A 23,700-nucleotide genomic window follows, 5' to 3' on the forward strand; every position below is an offset into this window, starting at 1 on the left:
GTAAAGAAATCATCTATTGGCAGCACTTCTCCTGAAGAGGTTAATACTCTGTTACTGCTTTTAATTAAACCTAAACCCTCTCTCATACACACAGTCACCCACTAACACAAAAAAAGCTTTGACCGGGAAGGAATCTCAGGCAGTCATTTGGTCTACCCCACCACCTGCAGGCAAATAAAATGTTACTGCCACTTACAAAAAAAAAATGAAGCATTTAAAAAATAAATTCACGAAGTAGCAAAGAAGCCTGTCTTCTTGCTTTTTAGAATAAAGGTTTTCTTTGGAGGAGACATTTTGTATTGTGAGATAAAATAATAGTAAGATGATTATGTGCTGAAGCACGCAGTCCAGGCTCCATCCACACTGAACGCATTGAAGAGACGTCCCAGTTTCTGGTCTGCAAAAGCTGCAACGGGTCTTCAGGCTTCTCGGGAATCCACTCCCTTGAGGGGGAAGAAAGTGTCTGAGGTGCCAAAGAACTATGAACAATGGTTTTCACAGAAGGATACAGATTCCACATCATTTCTGAAGGTCAAACTTAGCTCAGATAAGTCGTGCTATTTATCCCTGGCACAACATTCCTGCTGCGTCATCGAGCCCAGATGGCACCGCCAGAAGCTGTTTTGTTTACAGCAGCAACCACAGTGGAGTGGAAAACACCAGGGTGGCTCCACCACCGCAGAGCCTGCCCCTCGGCGCCCTGCTTGTCTGTGGTTAGGACCAGTCACCACAGCTGCTGCGGGGACAAGTCTGGAGGGGACCTTCTGCACCAATGTTATGAGGGAGCAGTGAGAGATGTCCTGGTATCCCTTCCTCCTCAAAGACTGATGACTAGAGGAGGTTCTGCATCTTCAGAGATGCCGTGGGGCTACATGACTGTTTCCACGTCAGAGTTAGCAAAGAATTAGATCGAGTCTTTGAAATGGATCCGAATACCCTTCTTGCATGTCTGTGTAGTGCTTTTGCTCTGCTGCTTTTGAATTACAATTTCTTCCTCCTCGCCCCCAGGATTTGAAGAAATAGGGTCTTAATGTTTTCAGTTCCCCAGTTCACATTTCACTAACTACGAAAGTGAAGACAGAATTGTAGTTTTTAAGTGGTTCCTGTGGCACACATAGACTTTTGCACAAATTTATGTCTTAACGCTTCCCTCCCCGCATCCCCTCTCGACCCCTCTTGGGGCTTCATAGATGCAATCTGGCATCTTGGATAGCAGTGTGTAGAATATTTTACATAGTACATCTTTTTTACACATTTATAATTGCATTTCATAACTTTCAGAAGACATTTAAAAATCTTTCGTATAGAAATGGTCCCAAAGTTTACCCACAAGCCATTTTATACCACAACCCTCTCATTTTGGGACTTTTAATTTGTATTTAGTTTTCACTTGGCTGAAGCAAACAGGGAACATACGCTTTGCGAGGTTTGGGATGCACGAAAAGCATCTCAGCTTCTGTCTCTCAAGGTAAACGACTTCTCCGACTGCAATATCCTTGGGGCGAGGTGTTCTCTGCAGAAGCGTCTAGACTCCCCACCGCTCTCCTCTGAAGAAGGCCCCCCGGATGGGCACCACTTTTGTATGACTTTGTTGTTTTTACATGGAGACATCTATTGTGTTTGGATGTATCTGGGTGTGGTTGCCATCTCTTTCATCTGGTTCTCAGCAAAACCTTACAATGTGTGTGTCCAGCTCAGAAAAATGTTCGACGGTGTCTTCAAAGTGATAGTCTCAGTTCTAGCCTCTTCCTGAAGAATTTCGATAGGTTTTAGAAATTTCTGTAACTCATTCTCTTATCATCTAATCTTTATTTTCTTCTGCTTTCTCATTTTTCTTCGTTATACATTCTTGAAAAGCACTTCATTTTAATTCTTCACTTAGCTGATTTATTTTTTTCTCAGTATGAATTCTTTGCTAACACCAAAGTCGGCTTTTCATTCCACTGCTGCCTTTTTAGCGCCTTATGATGTTTCCTGTGTCACCTCCCCTGACCCTATGGCCTTTCTGTCTCTGCCCAAACTGTCCCTACAGGGCTCTGCTCTTCTTCCAGACAGAAACCGTAACGGCCATTCCCTTTTCTGCCCCTGCGTGCTCTGTAGTTTTCTAAATCTTCCTTCTAGTTTGTACATTAAATCATGCTCACTGCACGCTTTTCCTCCACATCTTCAGGATAACGTCCCTGTTCCTCACAGTTTTGTTCAGAGGCTCTGCGCTGTCTCCATTCCCAGGAGGAGGAAGACCTGCCTGCTGCCGGGTGCACATTCTGTCCCCCAGGCCCTGGCTGGAGCCCCTTCTTGTACCTGTGGCTCCAGGTGTCCTCCAGGTGTCAGGAGGCTCTTGTCTCTCCCAGTCTGCACAGGAAATTATGAAGGGTCACATCCTCCAGTCTGTGTGGCTACTCAGGTCCCCTGTAGTTTCTCTTGCATAATAGGAACTGCATCTACCAAGACACAACATTTCTTGGCTCTGTTCTATCTCTGGCTATTGTATTTCCCCCAAAATACAATATTGGAGCCTCTCACTAGTTTGTGTACATGTACATGTGGACATATATTTATGCATATGTAGATGCATGCACACGAGTGTATGTGGACATACATGTGTGCAGGTATATATCATGTGTTTCTGTGTGTCTATAATGTGTGAATTTGTGCGCACGTGTGCATTTGTATGTTTGTATATATATGCATGTGTTAACTGAAGAGCAGATTGACTCAAAAAACAGATCCCATGAAGAAAAAAACAAATGGACACGTTTGTCTTCCCAGTTGCTACTGATGCTGGATTTTGCATCTAGTGCATAAATATGGGCCCAAAGATAAAGTACCTCTTAGGGAACTACTGGTAAGGGGAGGAATTCTCTATCTCCAATGCCATAGTGTGCAGTAGCTTTAATTGTGTCCTTCAATGCAGTTTCATAAACCTTGAAAGTCTATGAAAATTCCCCCAAGAGTTTGCTTAGAGACTGACTACCATCCCTAGTTTTTGATAATAAAATAACTCCTCATTCTTTGTGTACCTTAGACATTTCAGTAGATGGTTAAGAGAAGGTAAGTAAGATTTTAAAGCCCGGAGTCTCTTTTCCACGTCTCCCTGTCCCAGGTGTTTACAGCTTTAAAGATAAAGGCTGCCTGAGATATAACTCTGTTCTTCATGCCTCTGACTCTCCGTTTATCAACAAGAACCACGGTACCCAGAGGGGACAAGCGGTGCGTCCCAGGTCCCAGAGCTGGGGACAAAGCCCAGCCTATAACTCAGTGTCCTGACTTTAATGATGGCAGGACTCTACACGGGCCTGGAGAGAAAATGGTAATGAGAGCCATTTAGAAAAAGCTACCAAGTCTGTGTGCATTTTTGCTTTGCCAATCCCCAGGGAAAGAGGAGGAGTCACTCTCATTATTCTTGAAGCACTGTCCTGTCACTAACAATAGTTAGTTCCAATTTCCTATCTTCGGAAATGAGCAAAAACCCCACAAAAGCATGGAGGCTGACTTCATATGCACAGAGAAAAACGACCTTCCTATCATGTGTGTGCAAGACTAAAAAGGTACTGAACCTCTACAGAGTCTTTGAAAGTCACACACGTAGCTGATTTCTCTTTTTTTCAACTGCTTATGGCTAACTGCAACCTAAAGATGGACCAAAGGTTTTTCAATTCCTGCAACGGCCAGAAACTTTTCCTTTCAAATGCAAGCCATACACAGCCCCCAGAGCCAATTTTGCAAAGCGCCAGATTCTTTCTAAATATTCCATGGATTTCATTATGCATTTTGAAAAATGTAGCCCTGAAGCTAAAAGATAGGCACTGAAAACACATTCCTTTTGAATTGATTCTATAATACTGGTTGTTAATGAACCTTGGAGAAATATAACAAGGAAGAGCACTCTACAGATTCAATATTCGCATACACTGACCGTCTTGAGCAGAAGTCACTGTAAAGTCAAGAGGCATTGGCTATTACGACCCCGGGAAAGCACAGCACATTAGCTCTGTGCGATGCACCTGTGATGGTCTCCCCAGCATCCCCACTGCTTCCTTTAGGATGACCCTCATTTTCATTCTGCTCCCATACCCCCACCCCCACATAGCCCATGGGTCTTGGGTACCAGGGGGGTACTTGTGCCTCAGGCCCAGGCCAAAGTTCATAATCTCACTCCTGGCCACACTGACTAGTCCATAGATGGTCATGATGCGCCCTTCAGGTCAGCTAGACAGGTGGTGACTTTTGCTGGGTGCTCTTGGGAAAAGCAACACTCACCTCCTTCCAGAAAATGAACAAGGAGGAGAGAAAAAGGGAGGATTTCACCATCCTTAATTTATATGCAAGACTTATTAGAGAAATGATGAGGGAACTAATAATAAAGTTTAATTGCCAATCAAGTAAGAAGGCAGGTTTTTGGAGAATAATTTCTTAGGATTGAATATGGTGTCCTAAAGACCTCTGCAAAGGAAATAGCTCCCTCAGCGTGTGAATTGGGCTCAGCATATAGCAAAGTTATCATTCTTCTCAGGAAGAGAAATCCTGGAATTATCAGGAGGTTTAAAAAAATAATAGCTATTCTTTTTGACATTTAGCTGATCAATGTAATTTGAACTGTCATTCAAATAGACTAAAAAACTCTAGGTAACTTTATGAGAAGTAGTAGGCTTAGGAGAATATATCAAAATCATATTTCTATTTTTTTGTTGGCTTCCATCAAAACAAAAGCAATGCTATTCTAGGATACTTTTTCATTGCATTTTCAAAACATGAAACATGGGTTGCCAAGGTAATCACTGACTTCCATGATAAAAGTCATAAATCAAAGGAAAGAGTAATACTTGTAGAATTGTGTGAGTTGATTTAGCATTACCAGGGAAAGCTAGAAATGTAGATAACATAAAGTGGGGCATTTAGAGGTCATCAGAGAAAAGGTTACTGTTTGCATGAAAAAGCTATTTATGCAATTAACTAAAATTAATTATGCTTGTATAAAGTTTATAAACATAGCACAGATCTGAATTCTGGACTAGTTAAGCTTTAATTTAATTTAGAAAACTAAACCATACACGCTTTTATGAGAAACCCCTGCTCACCCATTGAAAGGAAAGCGGTAAAGTGACAGCTTTCAAGAACCATCTAGAGAAATAAACAATTTAGGAAGGCTGCAAAGAAAGAAATGATAGTCAATTATCCAAGATGTAAAGCCATATTTTGGGGTTATGCTGTCCTCCATTTCCTCAAGAGTGTCCCTTAATTAAATGCAAATAATCAGAAATAGCAATTAATAAATTGCTATAATTCCCTGATTAGATAGTGGAGTCCATTTATGATACCTCGGGCTGCTATGGACTCTGAAAAACCCAAAGGAGCGCATATGCATGAACTTCTCTGCAATGTATTCATTCCTGAAAGCTTTCCACAATGGTGCCACCTCAGAGGCTAGCCCTGAGATTAGCAGGCATCACACCATCACCACTACGTCTAGGACATTTAGACAATCAGTCTCCCTTGATGGATAGGGATATTGACTTTGAATAGACCAGCAACAGGCACAGGGCTTCCAAGAAGGCAAGATATTCTAACAACCTATGTAAGCATCACATGATACAAATCAGGAACATGCCATCGAGGTCAAATAGCCTCTTATAAAGGACACAGAACACAGCAGGGACCTGGTGCAAGCATGTTGTTCCTTCACTCCCTCTTAGTGGGGGTGTGCCTTCCTGCAGTGAAGACTGAATGGCAAGCCCCTCTTCTTCCCACTCTACAAAGACTGCCTACTCCATGCTTTTCCCCAGTGGGGCCTTTGAACTTGCCTCTCCCTTTGCCTGGAATCTCCCTCAGCTCTTTGCTTGGTTATCTCTGTCTCGTTCTTCTGGCTTTTACAGAATTCTCCTCTCCGGTGATGCATATGCTGGCCTATGTCTAAAGCAAGCCATTGCCACATCACTCTGTTTCCTTCTGAGGACACAAAACAGTACAGAGTTACTTTGTTTATTTAGTACTTTGTGTCTGTATAGGCTATCTCTTTCACCAGGATGGTTATACATGGTTTCCTGTTTCACACTGTTTTAAGTTGAATCAGCAATAACATGCATGTATAAAATATCATAGTGACTATACTCCTGTGAGCAATGAGGATGATATTCTAGCCACACCCACATGATATATGCTTTTAAGACTCCATTAGTCATTCTTTAAAAGTGAGCTTATGACTCCATGCTGAATTTTAGCAAGTGAATCATCTTTCCCTTCTTTGTAAGGCAACTCTCCAAGAGCTCAAGTTGACAACAATAATCACGAGCATTTACTGGGTGTCTGCCATGCTGTACTTTCTGGTTATCTTTAATCTCCATCACGACTCAGCAAAGTAGGTATTACGAATCCCTTTACTACAAATGAGTAAGCAAGGCTCAGGAAAGTTAAGCTACTTTGCCAATATCATCTGGCTCATCATAAGCAGAGCTGAGGTCTAAACCCAGTTCTGTTATCTATAAAGCCCATTAGAGCACCCTGCCCCCCTCTAGCATCACATTCTATCACACATCAGAATCCTCCCAAAGCATCAGTTGAATCATGGCTGCAAGACAAACTCCGGACAATGAGAGTGGGATGAAAAATGAGCCAAGAAGCTGGGAAACCTGGACTTAGAGGATCTGCTCCAACATAATTAAGTCTGCTGGTTGTGCGTTCTCTTAACCTCTATAAGTTCAATAAGTGTTTTGCCCTCTATAAGAGAATCAATTCAATAAGGTCCATTAGAAAACACAAAGACAATTTCTCAATAAGTTGTGTGGGAGGCATACCACCAGCTGGGGTTGAGAAGTATTCATCCTAATATGTGGGCATTTCAAAAGTTCTGGAAATCACCGCATCGTAGGGACACTGCAGACTCTCAGCATTCTTTGTGAGCCCTGTTGTGGACTATTGGCACCATCCCAATGATGTCATAAGCATGAGGACTGGGAGCTCTCAGGAATACAGACAATGACATTTCAGCCTGCAGAGTACCATGGGAGGATGATGGCGCACTTGTTAAAAGTTCTGGGTTCAAACAGGCATCCCATCCCAGCTCCGTCACTGATTGCAGCCCTGGGAAAGGGACTTGAGCTCTCTTCTAAGCCTCAATTTCCTCATTTGAAAAAAGGGGATAATTACAGGACCCATCCCCTAGGGCGGTTATAGGGATTAAATATTATACCCGATGTTAAGTGTTCAGTACCATGCCCAGCACAGAATAAGCTCTCGATACTTATCATCCTACTAATGACAATCTCCTGGCAAATCCTGCAGTTAATGTACCTGAAAGTGGCCACATACTGTTTCATGCCAATGAAGAATGCAAAAGGCTTACTATAAACAAGCTTCCTTTTCTAATGCAGAACGTATTTTGTTAAGTGTGGGGAATTACAATTTGTACTTATTATAGGTGAAGTCCCTTAGCCACACGTAGCCAAATGGTCCAACTATCATGACACATCCTTACTTTTTTCTGCTTGTGATTTTCCTTCTCTTTTTCCTCTTACCTTTTTTATTTTTAATTTTTGAGTCCCACGAGTATCACATGAGTACATCCTCTTCACAAAATGTTGTCTAGAATGTGGTAACAAGGGAAAGTGACCCTCCACTTGCCACCCCCACCCTCACTCCCAGAACATCTAATGGCACCCCCAGAGGAAATCATTATCAGATTTTCTGGGAATCCACATACAACATTTTCTAGATTGCCATTATCTCTTTTTCCTTTGTCTTCCTCTGTTCAGTTTCACTTTCTGTAACTACGCAATCATCTTGTCTTGCAAGTCTCCATTTTGATCATGCCAAATTGCCCCTTCGTACCTTCTTACAGCCTCCATTTGTCCTAGTGGCATTTGTACATTTATTTGTTTCATCGTATGAATATTTTCTGCTTCCTGCCTGTAGAGCAAGCTGCACCAGGTAAGGAGTGCATTTACTTTTGCTCACTATTGTGCCTCCAGCACCTAGCAGTACTTGGCTCACGGGGAGCGCGAGACAAACGTGTTGAGCAAACAGCTGTAATTCATTCATTAGGTTGCCACCAGACAGTAGGAGAGAGTAATGGAAGATTTGATGAGTTGAGACTTTCACATAAGAATTATTCACCTAATTGGGACCAGAAAATTATTTATCAAAGAAAACCACAAAAGTCAGAAAGAAGCACAACGTTGTCCACCAGGAAAGAGCAAGGCACATGTTATCCCTGCTCTCATGCACCCTCCTCACGAGGAAATGCAGGGCAGGCTTCAGTGAGCAATATCAGACATTTCTTACGTGACCTATGAGGCTTTCATTTCCAAAATAGCAACTATGTATGGTGTGAGATGGTTTAATTCAGTCAGAGAATGCATGTCCCAAATGATCATTTTTCTCTATCTTTGGAATTTAGATATAGTACTTCCTTTCTTATCTTGGAATTAAGAGATTTGTCAAAGAGAAAAGATGCTTGCTTATTAACCTGGCTGAACAGTCTTATGTATTTATGGTCAAAACTCCCTGATACTGGTCCACTCAGATTTAGTGGCCAAGTAAGGGACAAGAATGTGCTGTGGTCACCCTATACCTGATAACACGCTGACTTCCTAACTTGCTTGAGTCTGCAAAACACAATTGTTTCCAAGCTCTACTTTTTGTTTATTCTAGAGTTGGGAGGTCCACAGTAGTACTTACTAGGCAGGAGACCTGAAGCTGATTTCTGAGCCTCAGAGGCTCCTTCAATCAAAAGGGTAAAACTAAATTATCCCTGTCTTATGTCTGCCGTTGGGGTGTTTGTGAAGAATCACATAGTGCAATAGATGTGCACAGGCTTTCTAAGGTGTGAAGAACCATTACAAGTGTAAGGATATTTTAGGAGGGTAGAATAGAAGTTTGTTTGTTTAAGGGTGTTTCTTGGAACATGGTAGGCACCTAAAAATACTGTTGCAGTGGTTATGTCAACATGGTGATAATGATTTTGTGGAGCTTTTCACTGTAGTGTTTGAGGAGGGAGTCGCCCCTCAGGGCTGCAGCGCCGCGTCCTGTGGTTCCAGGTAGCTGACAGGTGGTACGAAGTGAGTTGGCTTCTATGACACAGTGTTATTTCCCACCGGAGAGGCTCCCATCGACCTGCGCTCTTTCTTATTCATTCTTTATCAACAAGCGCTTATTGACAAAGCATCTACTGTGAGAAAGTAAAGTTTTCAGAAATGCTAAGTTCTCCACATAACAAATTGGGTTGGTAACTAAAAGCTGACCAAAATCCATAGTTTCATCTACACAAGCATTATAGTTAGGAAGTTTCTTCCTGAATAGGAAGGCTAAGCTCCTGCCTAGAGATTTCTTCCTATTCTTTAACTCACCTGTCAAAGCAATAAGTAGGCCATTTACCATGGTTTGGAAGAGGCAGAAAAGAAATTCGAAAGGCAACGAAAGCCTGGCTTTGATAACACGGGGGCCGGTCATGTAGTTATGGCTCCTTTAAAGTGTTTGTAAGGCTGAAACGGCTCGAGGGTCCCCAGTACAAAAGTCATTTTAAAATGCCCACTCCTTATGACTCCTAGTTGCAGCCTGCCAATCGCTGCCATCAAATGTTATGCAATAAGCCTATTACCAGTTATGACATATTTTACTTTCTTAGAGTAAACATTTCTGAAGTTAAAAGCATGAACGTCCAAGTTAGACATTTCTGGATCTACATACTGATCCCTTTGCTTACTAGCTGAAGCAGTCGGGGAGGTTGAGCACATTCTCTGTACATTAGTCTCCTCATAAATAAAGGGGCAATGACAACCTGCCCCTCACAGTGTCATTGTGAGGGGCAAGAGAGTGAACACAGGTAGGGACATGGCACTGTTCTCAACATAAGGTGTGGTGTTTATATGGTTGATAGCAGCTGTTGGATTGTTGGGGTAGATTGTACTTTCCAAAGACTACTGACACCATCTCTGTCGTAGTTCCCTGTGGCTTCCATAACAAATTACTACAAAACTGATGGCTTAAGACAACAGATCTTATTCTCTCCCAGTTCTGGAAGCCAGAGGTCTGAACCGAAGGTGTCAGCAGAGCCGCGCCTCCTCTGCAGGCTCTAGAGGAGAGTCCACTCTCTGCCTTCTGCCTTCCAGGGGCAGCCGGCAGTCCTTAGGGTGGCATTTCTGCAACCTCTGCCTCTACGGTCATACTGCCTGCTCCCTGCCGTGTCACATCTTCCTCTGCCTGACTCATAAAAACGGTGGCCACTGGAGTCACTACTAGATAATCCAGGATGAGCTCTTCACTTCAAGATCCTTAATGTATATGAGGTTACTTTTCATAGGTCCCAGGGATTAAGCCAAGGACTTACCTTCTTCTTGGGGGGGCGGGGAGGGCAGCTACCATTCGACCCACTATAATGCCTCATCCCACATTCTTTTCTAGAACTTTGCAATGTCCCCTGTACAGGGGGAGTCTATGTGTCATCCCCGTAAATTTGTCAGGATTCTGGGTCTGCCTAGACCAGCAGAGTAAAGCAGAAGGAAGGCTACCTGATTTCGGAGTCTGGGCCCTAACAGCATCATGCACTCCCACCATTTAAGAAGAACATGTTCTGGAACCCGGCTCCCATGTGGACAGGAAGCCCCAGTCGGCCCACAGAGGAGGGGCCATGTGCAGGTGTTCTGGCTTGCTAAGGTTCCCAGCTCATGGCCACCACCAACCACGCACACAGGTAAGTAAACAGGCCTCCAGATGACTCCAGCTCCAGCTGTTGAGACAACCTCAGCCTTGGAGACTCCCCAGCTCAAGTGCTAGATGGATATTAGGGAGCTCAGAGAAGCTATTCCCACTGAGCTCTGCCCCAACTGGAGATTCCTGAGCAAGACAAAGCATCGCTTTTCTGCTAAGCCACTAACTTCTAGGGTGCTTTGTTGTGTAGCAATAGATAATGAGACCAATGACTCATTTAATAATTGAATAGATTAAAATTAGGAATTAAGAAAGGCACATGAGATGTATTTCCTGGCATTTAGCATCTTGGATTGATTAACTAAATATAGTACAAGCAAACAAACATACTTCTAAATGAAAAAGTGATTCGATTTCTCTCAGTGGGCATTGGAGTGATGTAAGGGCACAACAAGTAGACATAGAAACTATTTGAGCTACGGAGGGCATCATGTACCACCTGTTCCAAACCGCGTAGTTTACATATTCAGAGAGTAAGACTCAGAAATGGCCCCTGAGTCTCCCCCTCCACACAGGTCCTTACCAAACAAAGGTCCGCCTTCCTCCTCACGGCAAGACAAAAAATCTTTCCTATTCTCACGCAGTTATTTTGGGCCAAATGCTCATCAGATTACGAGACCTTCTTTTCTTGCTGTTAAATTGAGCTATTTTGCACCTTTTTTGTTGGCGTTGGTGGTATAGTGGTGAGCATAGCTGCCTTCCTTTTCTTTCCTACCTCAACCCCATGGCTCCAGGTCTTACACAGTGCCTGGAGCACACAGAGGAAAGGCAAACACTGTTATAAGGAGAGGAACAGAAAGCTTCCTTGTTCAAGGTGTTAGCTCGCCCTTCAAGGCCTCTCTAAGAGACAGGCCAGTTGACTGCAGGCCTGTTTTATAACCAAGAACTGTCTGCAGTGATGGGAATATTTTATATCTGCTCTGCCAATAATGGTACTAGTAACCCCAGGGAACTGTTGAATGTTGGTGGTGCACCCGATGACACTGAGGTGCTGTGTTTTTGTGCTATTTATGTTCATCTCCACACTGGACAGCAAAGTTCTAACAAATGATTTGCAGAGCCACCTTTTTATTTTTGTTTTTTTAATTTTAATTGTTGTTCAAGTACAGTTTCTGACTTTTACTCCCATCACAGCCCACCCACCCATCCCTCCCCACCTCCCTCCTATTTCCACTCCCCCTAGTTTTTGTCAATGTGTCCTTTATACTTGTTCCTGTAAACCCTTCCTCTTTCCCCCTAAAATTCCCTCCCCTCTCTCCTCTGGTCACTGTCAGCCTATTCTCTATTTCAGTGTCTTTGGTTATATTTTGCTTGCTTGTTTGTTTCGTTGTTTAGGTTCCTGTTAAAGGTGAGATCATATGGTATTTGTCTTTCACCACCTGGCTTATTTCACTCAGCATAATACTTTCCAGTTCCATCCATGCTGTTGCAAAGGGTAGGAGCTCCTTCTTTCTTTCTGCTGGATAGAATTCTATTGTGTAAATGTACCATAGTTTTTTTGGGTCCATTCATTTACTGATGGGCACCTAGGTTGCCTCCAACTCTTGGCTATTGTAAATTGTGCTGCTATGAACATTGCGGTGCATAGGTTCTTTTGGATTGGTGTTTCAGGGCTCTTAGGATATAATTCTAGTGGTGGAATTGCTGAGTCAAAAGGCAGATCTATTTTTAGTTTCCTAAGAAAATTAAATCACTATGCTTTCCATAGTGACTGTACCAGTCTACAATCCCACCAACAGTGAACTAGGGTCCCCTTTTCCCCACAACCTCTCCAACACTTGTTGTTTGTTGCTTTGTTTATGATGGCCATTCTGACCAGTGTAAAGTGGTATCTCATTGTGGTTTTAATTTGCATCTTTCTGATAGCTAGCAATATGGAGAATCTTTTCAAGTGTCTCTGGATCCTCTATATGTCCTCGTTGGAGAAGTGTGTGTTCAAGTTATTTGCCCACTTTTTAATTGAGTTGCTTGTCTTCTTAAAGTGAAGTCATGTAAGTTCTTTATATATTTTGGAGATTAAACCCTTGTCTGAGGTATCATTGGCAAATATATTTTCCCATATAGTTCGTTCTCTTTCTATTTTAATATTGTTTTCTTTAGCCATGCAGAAGCTTTTTATTTTGATGAGATCCCATTTGTTTATTCTTTACTTTGTGTCCCCTGCTTTAGGGGACATATCAGTAAAAATGTTGCTGCATAAAATATCTGAGATTTCCTGCCTATGTTCTCCTCCAGGACTTTAATGGTATCATGGCTTATATTTAAATATTTTACCCACCTCAAATTTATTTTTCTTTATGGTGTAAGTTGGTGCTTGAGTTTCATTTTTTTTGCATGTAGCTGTCCAGTTCTCCCAACACCATTTGTTGAAGAGGCTATCTTTACTCTATTTTATGTTGCTGCCCCCTTTGTCAAATATTAATTGACCACAGAGACTTGGGTTTATTTCTGGGCTTTCTGTTCTGTTCCACTGGTTCATATGCCTGTTTTTATGCCAGTACCAGACTGTTTTGATTACAGTAGCCTTGTAATACAGTTTGGTATCAGGTATTGTGATCCCTCCTACTTTGCTCTTCTTTCTCAAAATTGCAGCTGCTATTCGAGGTTGTTTATGGTTTCATATAAATTTTTGAAGTATTTATTCTATATCTGTGAAATATGCCATTGCTATTTTAATAGGTATTGTATTGAATATGTAAATTGCTTTGGGTAATATGGACATTTTCATGATGTCAATTCCTTTGATCCATGAATAGGGTATATGTTTCCATTTGTTTGTGTCTTCCTTGATTTCTTTCTTCAGTATTGTGTATTTTTCTGAGTATAGGCCTTTTACCTCTTTGGCTAAGTTTATTCCTAGGTATTTTATTTTTCTTTTTGCTATATCGAATGGGATTTTTTCTTGACTACTGCTTCTGCTGTTTCGCTGTTGGTAGACAAAAATGCCTTTGATTTCTGGATGTTGACTTTGTATCCTGCTGTTTTGCCAAATTCATTTCTTAAATCAAACAGTTTTTTTGCCATGTCTATAGGATTTTCTATGTGTACTATCATGCCATCTGAAAAACAATGACAGTTTTGTTTCCTCCTTCCTGATTTGGATGCCTTTTATTTCCTTTTCTTGTCTGATCACTGTGGCTAAAACTTCTAATATTATATTGAATAGAAGTGGTGAAAACTAGACAACCTCATCTTGTTCCTGATCTTAGTGGAAAAGATTTTAGTTTTTGCCCATTGAGTATGATGTTGGCTATAGGTCTCTCATATATGGCCTTTATTATGTTGAGGAATGCTCCCTCTATTCCCACTTTGCTGAATGTTTTTATCATAAATGGGTGTTGTACCTTATCAAATGCTTTCTCTGTATCTACTGAATGATCATGTGATTTTTTCTTTGCTTTTGTTTATGTGATTTTGCTTTTGTTTTATTACATTTACTGATTTGCAAATATTGAACCATCTTTGCACCACTGGGATGAATCCCACTTGGTCATGGTGTATGATCTTTTTAATGTATTGTTGGATGTAGTTTGCCAATATTTTTTGAGGATTTTGGTGTCTATGTTCATCAGCAATATTAGCCTGAAGTTTTCTTTTTTTGTTGTATCTCTATCTGGTTTTGGGATTAGGATGATACTGGCTTCATAAAAAGAGTTTGGGAGTCTTCCATCATTTTGGATTTTTTGGAATAGTCTGTGAAGAATAGGGGTTAGCTCATCCTTAAATGCATTGTAGAATTCTCCTGTGAAACCATCTGGTCCGGGGCTTTTGTGTGATGGGAGTTTTTTGATTACTGCTTCAATTTCATCTGCTGTTATTGGTCTGTTCAGGCTTTCTGCTTCTTCATTGAGTTTTGGAAGATTATATTTGTCTAGAAATTTGTCCATTTCACCTAGGTTTTCAAATTTCTTGGCATACAGTTCTCCATAGTAATTTCTAACAATCCTTTGTATTTCTGTGGTGTCAGGTGTAATCTCTCCTCTTTCATTTCTGTTTGTGTTTATTTGGGTCCTCTCTCTTTTTTTCTTTATGAGCCTGCTTAAAGGCTTGTTGATTTTATCTTTTCAAAGAACCAGTCCTGGATTCACTGATTCTTAGAATTGTGCTTTTCATCTCTATGTCATTTAATTCTGCTCTGACCTTGGTGTCATTTCCTTCCTTCTACTTGCTCTGGGCTGTCTTTGTTGTTGTTCCTCGAGTTCTTGTAGGTGTAGGGTTAGGCTGTTTATTTGAAATATTTCTATCCTTTTTAAGTAGGCCTGTATCGCTATGAACTTCTCTCTCAGGACTGCCTTTGCTGTGTCCCATAAGTTTTGGATTGTTGTGGGGTCATTTTCTTTTGTTTCCAGAAACTTCTTTATTTCTTCCCTAATCTCATTCTTGACCCATTCATTGTTTAATAGCATACCATTCAGTCTCCATGATTTTGGGTGTTTTGGGTTTTTTTCTTTTGGGGTTGGTTTCTAGTTTCAGCCCCTTGTGGTTGGAGAAAATGCTTGATGTGATTTCCATTTTCTTGAATTTGTTGAGACTTGTTTTATGTCCAATCATGCAAATGTCCCATATGCATTTGAAAAGAATGTGTATTTAGCTTCTTTGGGATGAAGGGCTCTATAGATATCAGTTAAGTCCATTTTATCTAGGGCTTTGTTCAATGCCGCAATATCTTTGTTGATATTTTGTTTGGAAGATCTGTCCATTTTTGACAGTGGGGTGTTAAAATCTCCTACTATAATTGTATTGCCATCAATATGTTTCTTGAAGTCCTCTAAGATTTTCTTTATGTATTTGGATGCTCATGCAGAGCCACCTTGACATAGAAATTCTAACCAACGACTCACATGCAACCCAACTGGCCTGAAGCCTCCTCATAGTTACTGGGTTTCTTTTTACAGCCTGAAGAAATCCCGTCTGCTGTGGAAAGACTGACCCTCACAGTAACACAACCCTTGAAATTTGGACATTCTCTCCTACAATTGCTTAATGCCTCAGTAAGAGGGATGGGATTCACCAGACATGGTCGCAACTTCCACTTCTGAGAGTTATTCAGAGTTCACAGCCACGCAGCTGAGTAAACCCAACAATTCCACAGGTGAGAGGCTGTATGTGATACCCTGAAGACAGCAGTATTTCCAGAGAGATTTTCTGACTTTATTTTTTTCAGTTCTACATGCATAAAGACAAATTTTGAGCGTATGAAAACTCTATCAGTGGCAGAGGTCATGGATAGGATCCAAATAACAGGCTAGCATTGCACAGCAATTCATTTATAATTGGCTCTTCAGCTTCTCAGTGTGACCTCTCCAGAGTATAATCTGCGTCCTGTTGGACTTGACCGTGTCACTACCCCCGCCCCCTCACTTTCTCCCCAGAGCCCTGAGCTCTCAATCCTGGAACCACAGCATCTGAGGCTTTGTGACCAAGTTTGAATCCCACTTTCAGGCCACAGTCACGGTGCTTCCTCTGCACTGAACGCCAGGCAAAAGGCCTCAGCACCCTTCCACACTGAAGAAGTATTCCAGGGCCTTCTAGCTTTAGCTGATTTCTTCTCCATACTCCCTTAAAATATACGTCATTTTTTAGAATGCATTAAATTTACATGTTTTTCTTCCCAGTAGTTATGATCTATTAAAGTACAGGATTTTCTTGATTATAATCTTTAGTTTCCACACAGAACAGTGTCCTGCACAAATAGTGTGCTTGAGAAGTACTGACTGGACTGAAGCCAATTTGTCCAGCAAATTGTATAAATTTGTAGCAAGCCTGGTTTATAGCATTTTGCAGCAATTATAATGACCAAAATGATTTCCTTTTGTGCAAAGGTATAAAATACAGTGAGCCTCAAACAAAACAGTACATGGTGGAGCCATATCCCAGGATTGCTCATGGGACAGAATCAATTTTTGTTTTTTGTTTTCCTGCAATTTTCATGCCACCTCAAAAAATAACACTGTGGCCATTGTTCAGGTTGATGTATTTGAGCTAATGGGTTGGAAGAGACCACAGGAGTCTAAGCAGGGAGGGATGGAAGCATGATGTTCTTCACATGGAAAGCCTTTGCAAGCTCCCAAGTGAAGCTGGCATCTGCACTGAAGGGGGTGCTACTCTCACATGTGATCCATTCATGAACAGCGTGGAAGGGAAAGTATCCTACAGCCAGTCAGTCATATCACTTTCTCTCATTGGCTAAGCAAATCTGCATTAACTGAGATGATGTCTCCTGCTTCTATGCTGTTTCACACTCTACTATTACCTTTTTCTTCCCATGTAATTAAAATGTAGCTGGTAGCTGATACAAAGGAGGGAGTGTCTATGTTGAAAATACCTTTTCATCATCAAATTCAAGCACTCATCTCATTTATAACCTGTTTCCCTTAATAAATCTACTAATACTTCATTTTAAAAGCAATATAAGGCTCTAGTAACACATCTTCATACATTTTAATTTAAACTGATTGCCTATTTGTATTTTTGTCACTCATTTATTCAATAAATATTCTAAGTATCTTATAGGTGCTAATAAGTAAGGTGCTTAAAGCTATAGATACAAAGATGAGTAATATAAGGTTAGTGTCTTCTGGAGCTCACAGCTGACTAAAAGCAGCCAGGAAAATACTAAATAAAGTACTGGCTGCCCATGCCCCCTCTCTACCCCGCCACCCCTGACCATGAAACACAAAATGTGAGCTAAATTGGAGGACTTCAGAGAATAAATGAGAAAAGCTTAAGAACAAAGAAGATCAAATGTGGATACTATTTGCGTGTTAATCCTGACCTCGTTAATGGGAGGGAGAACCTGGCCTGGCCGCTCAAGGAGCTGGCCTCTGAGAGGTGTTCAGCTATGTCCTCCCAGCCATGGCCATGGCCATGGCCATAGCTGCTGGGGCATCTCAATGGGTCTGCGGGCCATTGAGGGAGTGCCAGTGTGAGGTAGAAAGTCTGCTGATTTAAGGCGGTTCCCTCTCTGGGCTTTCACCTGGGTAATAAGACACTGGGCCTGGCAGAGGGAAGAGCTGAAATGGAGAGGCCATGGTACAGGGAAGGTCAAAGGCGCAGACAGTCACACTCAGGCTGAGAGGAAGAATATCTGAGCAAATACAGGAAGCTAATCAATAGCACAGTAAGGGTATAGGGACCAGGCCAGCAAAGACAAGAGAACATTCCAGGGCAAAATTAATGCCTTGTGGTCCAGCAAAGCCAGAGGATGGACATTCCCAGAGGAGCCTTGGTTGCTGACATGCTCCAGGTCCCACTGCTGTGGGGCTCACTCATGCTTCTGTGTCCTCACAGTCCTAAGGGATCCCTCTCCCTGTCCATGGCATGGGTGCCCTCGCTCCTCTCCACTTGAGTTAGTGGGACTGGGCCACAATTCCTGGAATCTCCCCCAAATGGATGGTGTGTTGGTGTCCTGAGTGATGGAACACACTGGACATTCTCTCTGGTTTTTACTCTGTTACAAGGTGTCCAATTCACAAGCATTAGAAAGCCTTCCTCTGACCCTCTGTGGCTCTTTATCTTACTGTAGGGCAAATCAATCATGCTGTAGACATTGCACTGAACAAATTCAATTTGTCTTCATAAAAAGCAGCCCTTGGAAAGTGGGCAGCACAGTGTCCCGATCGAGAACCTGAGCTCGTGAGTCAGACTCCTGTTGACCAGAGTCCACCTTCACCGCTCACTGATGGAGCAACCTGTGTAAGTGACTGCACTTCTCTGAGCCTCCACTTCCCACCTGTAAAATGTGGGTCACCGGAGTGCCTGCCTTGTAGGATTTTTATGAGGATTCTCTGGGGAAATTATAAAGTAAGTTCTGTAGAAGTTTTTATTAAATGGGGGGACATTCATTTCTTACATAATCCCAAATTCAATGGTTTGAATTATGTAATTTTGATGATAGGAAGAAAAACAGAAGTTAGGAGATGTAGTACCGTGTGCCCGACACTGGCCATGAACTTGACACCGATTATTTCATGTGAGTGGTCCGCATCAAGGCAGCTGACCATGAACAAACACATATTGAAAGCCAACTGTATACTGGGCACTAGACAGAGGCTGCGAGTGAAGAGACCACAAACCCTGCCCCTGGGAAGTTCCAGCACGGTTGGGGGGCCGAGGCCGTGTCAGGCAGCCTTGCCGTCTGCTTTGGTTCAATCGTTGGCAAGATGGGCACATCCAGTGAGGTGACACCCAAGTCCCTATTTCATCTAACAACGAATGACTTCACAGTCACAGCGGGCTAAAAGATCAGGCCACCTATTGATAATTCATGTGCCTTCTAATTTTTGCCACTTCTTAACAACCTGTGCTAAATGATCATGTAGATGATCAATACTAAAGTATTTTGGGAGGTCTTTGAGGCCAAGTTCTTTGGACTGGCTGCTAGAACGCATTGGCAGAAGCAGAAACCCTTTACAGAGCAAGGTCTCGCCCAGTCAAGGCGAAGCCTGGAAGACAAAATCCGAGTGTCCAAACAGGATGATGCCCTACAGACTTCAAGGACACCTATGTCAGCACATTCTCCTCTAGGCTGCGCCCCAGGAACAAGGCGACGCAGTCCCTGGCTGGCCAGGCATCCAGTTCCCTGACCCTTACACTGGGGCTTTCTGCTCTGCCTACATGGCATCGAACCAGCTGACAGACCAGGCTGCAGAGTTAGATTCCAGTTCTGCTCTCCCACTGTAGAGCCATGAGATCAAGTTACTGAGCCTGCCTCCTCCCTTGTGAAGTTGCTCTCATCAAAGCACTGACCACCGGCCGAAGGGTTCAGTTAGGTAACACTTACTAATCACAACAGCAGAGTGTCTGGCACAAAATGAACCCAGTGAATGACGATGATGGTGGTAGCAAACACTCACATAAAGCACCTACTATCCACCAAGCTCCATTCTCAGCACCTTACATTTATCACCTCATTTGTTCTTCACAACCATCCCGTGAGTAGGTGGCTACCCCCAGGAAACTGCAGCACAGAGAGACTGAGAAACTTTGCCAAAGTAAGTAACAAAACACAAATCTGTCCCTAGAGCAGCCATCTCCAGAGTCTGAGCCCTTAACTACTATACTGCAGTGTGGGGTCGCTCATGACTTTCCGTGGCCAAGGTCGAGTCTTCATATGGCTTGGACGCCACTACAAATGCTTAATGTCAATTGAGACACTGAGTTTTCACACCAGCCTATGACACAGATATTATCAATAAGTTTATATTTAGTGTTTCCATGAACACAACAGGGAGCTAAAACACAAGATGGAGAGCGTGGAGGGGCAGAGGCATCAGCTACGGACAAGGGCTGAGCATTCAGCATCACCAGGAAAGTACTCTAGGCAGAAAATATCAGTGGACACCTTAGGTGGGAGAGAAATTTGTGATAAGATGACTCAGGTGAGCAACAAAGCCAAGGCACTGTTTTGCCAGCCTCAGAGTTTTGTTGAAGAGCTGGATCATTGTGGCAATTAGGGGAGGAGGCACGGTGTAGTGGAAGGGGTTGGGCTTAGAAAGTAAGCACCGTTTTACATACTAGCTGTGCATCTTTCAGGAAGTCACTCCACTTCTCTGATCCTTGGGTTTTCTTTATCTAAAATAGAGTTGTTTTAAAAATTAAATGAGATGTTTTACGTGCCTAGCACTGGGACTAGCACACCACGGATGTGTGAGAAAAATTAGTTCCTTTGCACAGCACGGCGAGCAATAAACTAGGGCAGGTTGACTCATGGGTCTTTGCAGTGTAAGTAACCACACGCTCCTCCACTCAGGGGGAAGCTGTGGGGAGAGGGGGAAACTTGCCGCCCCACCTAGTCACGAACACATGAATATTCTGATAGGGGCAAAGGAGAGCAGAGTCATTTTCCTTCTGATTTACATCTGGGACACAGAAAACTTGGTTGGACGTTTGTGCAGACAGTTGTCATGGAAGCACTCCTCCAGCACCATTCCCAGGGAGGGCACAGAATGCAAGCTGACGGCAGCAGATTCTGGATATGGAATCTTGGATAAACTGCCAAGTCCTCAGAAACACTCTCGGATGACATCGTTCTCTTGGTTGGTGATCACTCGGAGGGTTGGATTATAGTGTGAGCTCTCCCAATGTCAAAATTATTGAATATTCCAGGTGTACAAAATAATCCCTCTTTCCTACTGGCAGTCTTTTTGAATCCCTGAAGAAAATGCTCAACTGGCATCTCGCTGATTTCCTTTGCACTTTCGTCCCAACTTTCTCCAATAAAATGCTGGTTAATACTGCACTCATTTTCAAGATCTTCACTGTCAGTAAGTTATTATTTGTGGAAGAGAATTATAATTCTTAAAAATATGTTTTACACTGTGACTGATGGGAAAATATGCTCTGAACTTACAGGGAAAGACCAATTTTCTGACACTTTAGCCCTATTTGCTCAAATGCATTACTGTTATAAAGCACCAATTATGGCAAATAATGGCATTATTCTCACCTCAGTAAGTACTTGGTTCAGTAAAGCCTTGAAGACTTTCAACTTTGGCAACCAATTGAGTTAACAATGGGAAATAGCCTAATTCACATAGATTATTACTTCAATGTCGTGTTGCTTCCTAAACTCACACACGCTCAGTATGAACTGTCACTCAGTATACATTTAAATATACCTCTCAATATTAAGCGTGCCAGATTAAACACACTCCAGAAGCCACCTTTGTATAATATCAGAGTTATCCATGTTTGAGTTCATATTCAGCACACTCGTACATCTTTCAGGTTCCATAAATTAACTTCATGACAACTAGGTAAAAGCAACAAAAATGCCCCCAACAGGGGGTTCAGGGGATACAGGAGTTTTGGTGCCGCTCCTGTAGGAAAGTAAGGAATTCTGTCTTGCTTCCTGGCCCCTGCTCCAACCATCTCGCCATCCAGAACGTGGGCACCAGAGCTCCAGGGGGTCTTCTAACATCTCAGCTGCCACCTCCAACCAGCAGGTGGTTTGATGTGCCCATTCCATCTTTTGAAAGTCTTTTGAATCTTTATTCTCTATTCTATCACCCCACCTTCAGTCTTTCCTTATTAAATATTGCAGTGCAGAAGTTTTCCACTTTCCAAGTTTGTGAAACACAAAACAAAACATCACAGAACATGGACATTAACAAATGGTGATTAGGGGCAGGCACTTGGACCCAGGACACCCGTTAGAGCCCTAAACGCTGAGAAAGTTTTCCCATTATACTGCATCCTCACCTGAGCAAGCATTTAGACCACAAATATGACTACATCTTTCTCACCTGCTTCAAACACTTCTCTGAATTTTGTCTTAAAAAAAAAAGTTAAGTCCAAGTCCAAAAAGAGTCTAGAGTCCAACTCAGAAATAAGCTAATGTGCTCTACTAGTTTAGAGTAACAATTTCCAAACTATCTGCTGCAAGAACTTTTTAAAACATGCAGTCCCCGACTCTTTAGTCAGGGGCACTGACCTGTTCCCCCTTAGATTGCCAAATGAAAATAATGACAACAGACAACAGTACCTGTCTGGTGTGCATGAATCAAAATTATATTTTTCATCATATCAGTAAGAAATATTTTTTACCATATCCATAAAAATATATTCTTTGGTAAGTGCAGAACTTTAGCAATTACTTTGTGTGTGCCACGAGATAAAAGAGGTTGAAAGTCACTGGTGGGGAGAGAGCATTTCACCTGGAACCCCTACAGTCCCCTGGAGATCGACCTGTATCCTCTTCCAAACTTAATGTTGTAATTCCAAAGGCTGTCTATATTTTCCTAAGAATGGAACTTTTTTTTTCCTCAAGAAAAAAAATCTGTAAAATTAAGGTCATTTTTGGATTAGTTTCCTAGCTTTAACTACAAGCATCAAGAAATGAGCCATTCTGACACCTACGACAATGTCTCTAACCTGGGCTTTGGAGTCCTAGGTAAGTCCTAATGAAGCACCTCCCATCAGTGACACATGAAGGTGCACAGAAAAAAGACATGTAAAAACTATTGCCGGGAAAGATAAGCATCATAAGAGCTACACAAAAGGAGCTAGAGGAGCATCAGGAGAGTTTCTGCCAGGTAGGGCAGGTGAAGCACACAATACTACCCCAGCAAGGGGCTGTGCTGATGCAGAGTGTTAAGAATAAGAAATGAACATTATAATTTAGAAAAGGTAAATATCCATACCCTGTCTGAGAGTGTCACATGAAAACCTTTCTGTTCACTGTGTTATGGTCACTTTTCTTTATCAAACAAGGTATGTTTTTTGCCACTGTAACTACTGACTTTTGACATCCCCAGAGCACACGGCATTCCAAGGGCAGCCGATTGGTGCCCTCTGAGCACTCACTAATAGCTACAATCACTTATCTTGCTAAAATTGCTAGAAATCTCTGAGAAAAAAAAATGAAAGAAACCTCAGAGTAACTCCAGAAATCATTTTGCCAAGATTTTCTTTTCATCTGAACTTCGATAAGTAAATATTCAAACAGTATAGTGGCACCAATAGCAAAAATTTTGTCAAAGCAGCACAAACACCAATTCTTTAATGAGGAAGCACACCTCCACGCCCGCTACTTGCATCTCACCCAGGTGGTGACAAAGACAGCGCCGGCCCCTAATCATGGAGATGCCCATTAACCATGGCAAAGAGCTACCAGGTACAAGTAGACAATTAAAATTCTTAGATAATCCCCAACATTTCACAAAACCTTTCATGATCACTGCTAAAATCACTGCTAAATCACTCAATACTTTGATTTCACCCCTATTTCCTGCTGCATTATTTACCCAAAGTGCTTGTAAACTACAGGATACAGACCGCCATTGTCCCAATGAAGGGGACGCATGCACGAGATGGTGTAGGGAGAAATGGCTCTAAACTGGGTAACCAGCCTCTGAGGAATTGAGATCAGATAGAAGTCCATCCTCACGTGTAATGTGAATAGTTGTTTTTTTTTAAAACCAGAACACCAGGTTGCAGGATATTTTGAATCGCACAACTGCGGTTTTTCTACATTCCTTTTTGCAGTGGTCTTTCCAC

The 23,700-nt window shown here is 42.2% G+C and overlaps 1 protein-coding gene across 3 annotated transcripts in view; it reads right to left on the minus strand.

The window, feature by feature from the left end:
* The window catches only part of SGCD (sarcoglycan delta), a 492,701-nt gene that overhangs the window by 318,703 nt on the left and 150,298 nt on the right, over positions 1-23,700 (minus strand). The gene's annotated exons all lie outside the window — the stretch shown is intronic.

Source organism: Artibeus jamaicensis, unplaced genomic scaffold (genome assembly GCF_021234435.1).
Source record: "Artibeus jamaicensis isolate MK-2021 breed Jamaican fruit bat unplaced genomic scaffold, CSHL_Jam_final contig_432, whole genome shotgun sequence".
Taxonomy (NCBI): domain Eukaryota; kingdom Metazoa; phylum Chordata; class Mammalia; order Chiroptera; family Phyllostomidae; genus Artibeus; species Artibeus jamaicensis.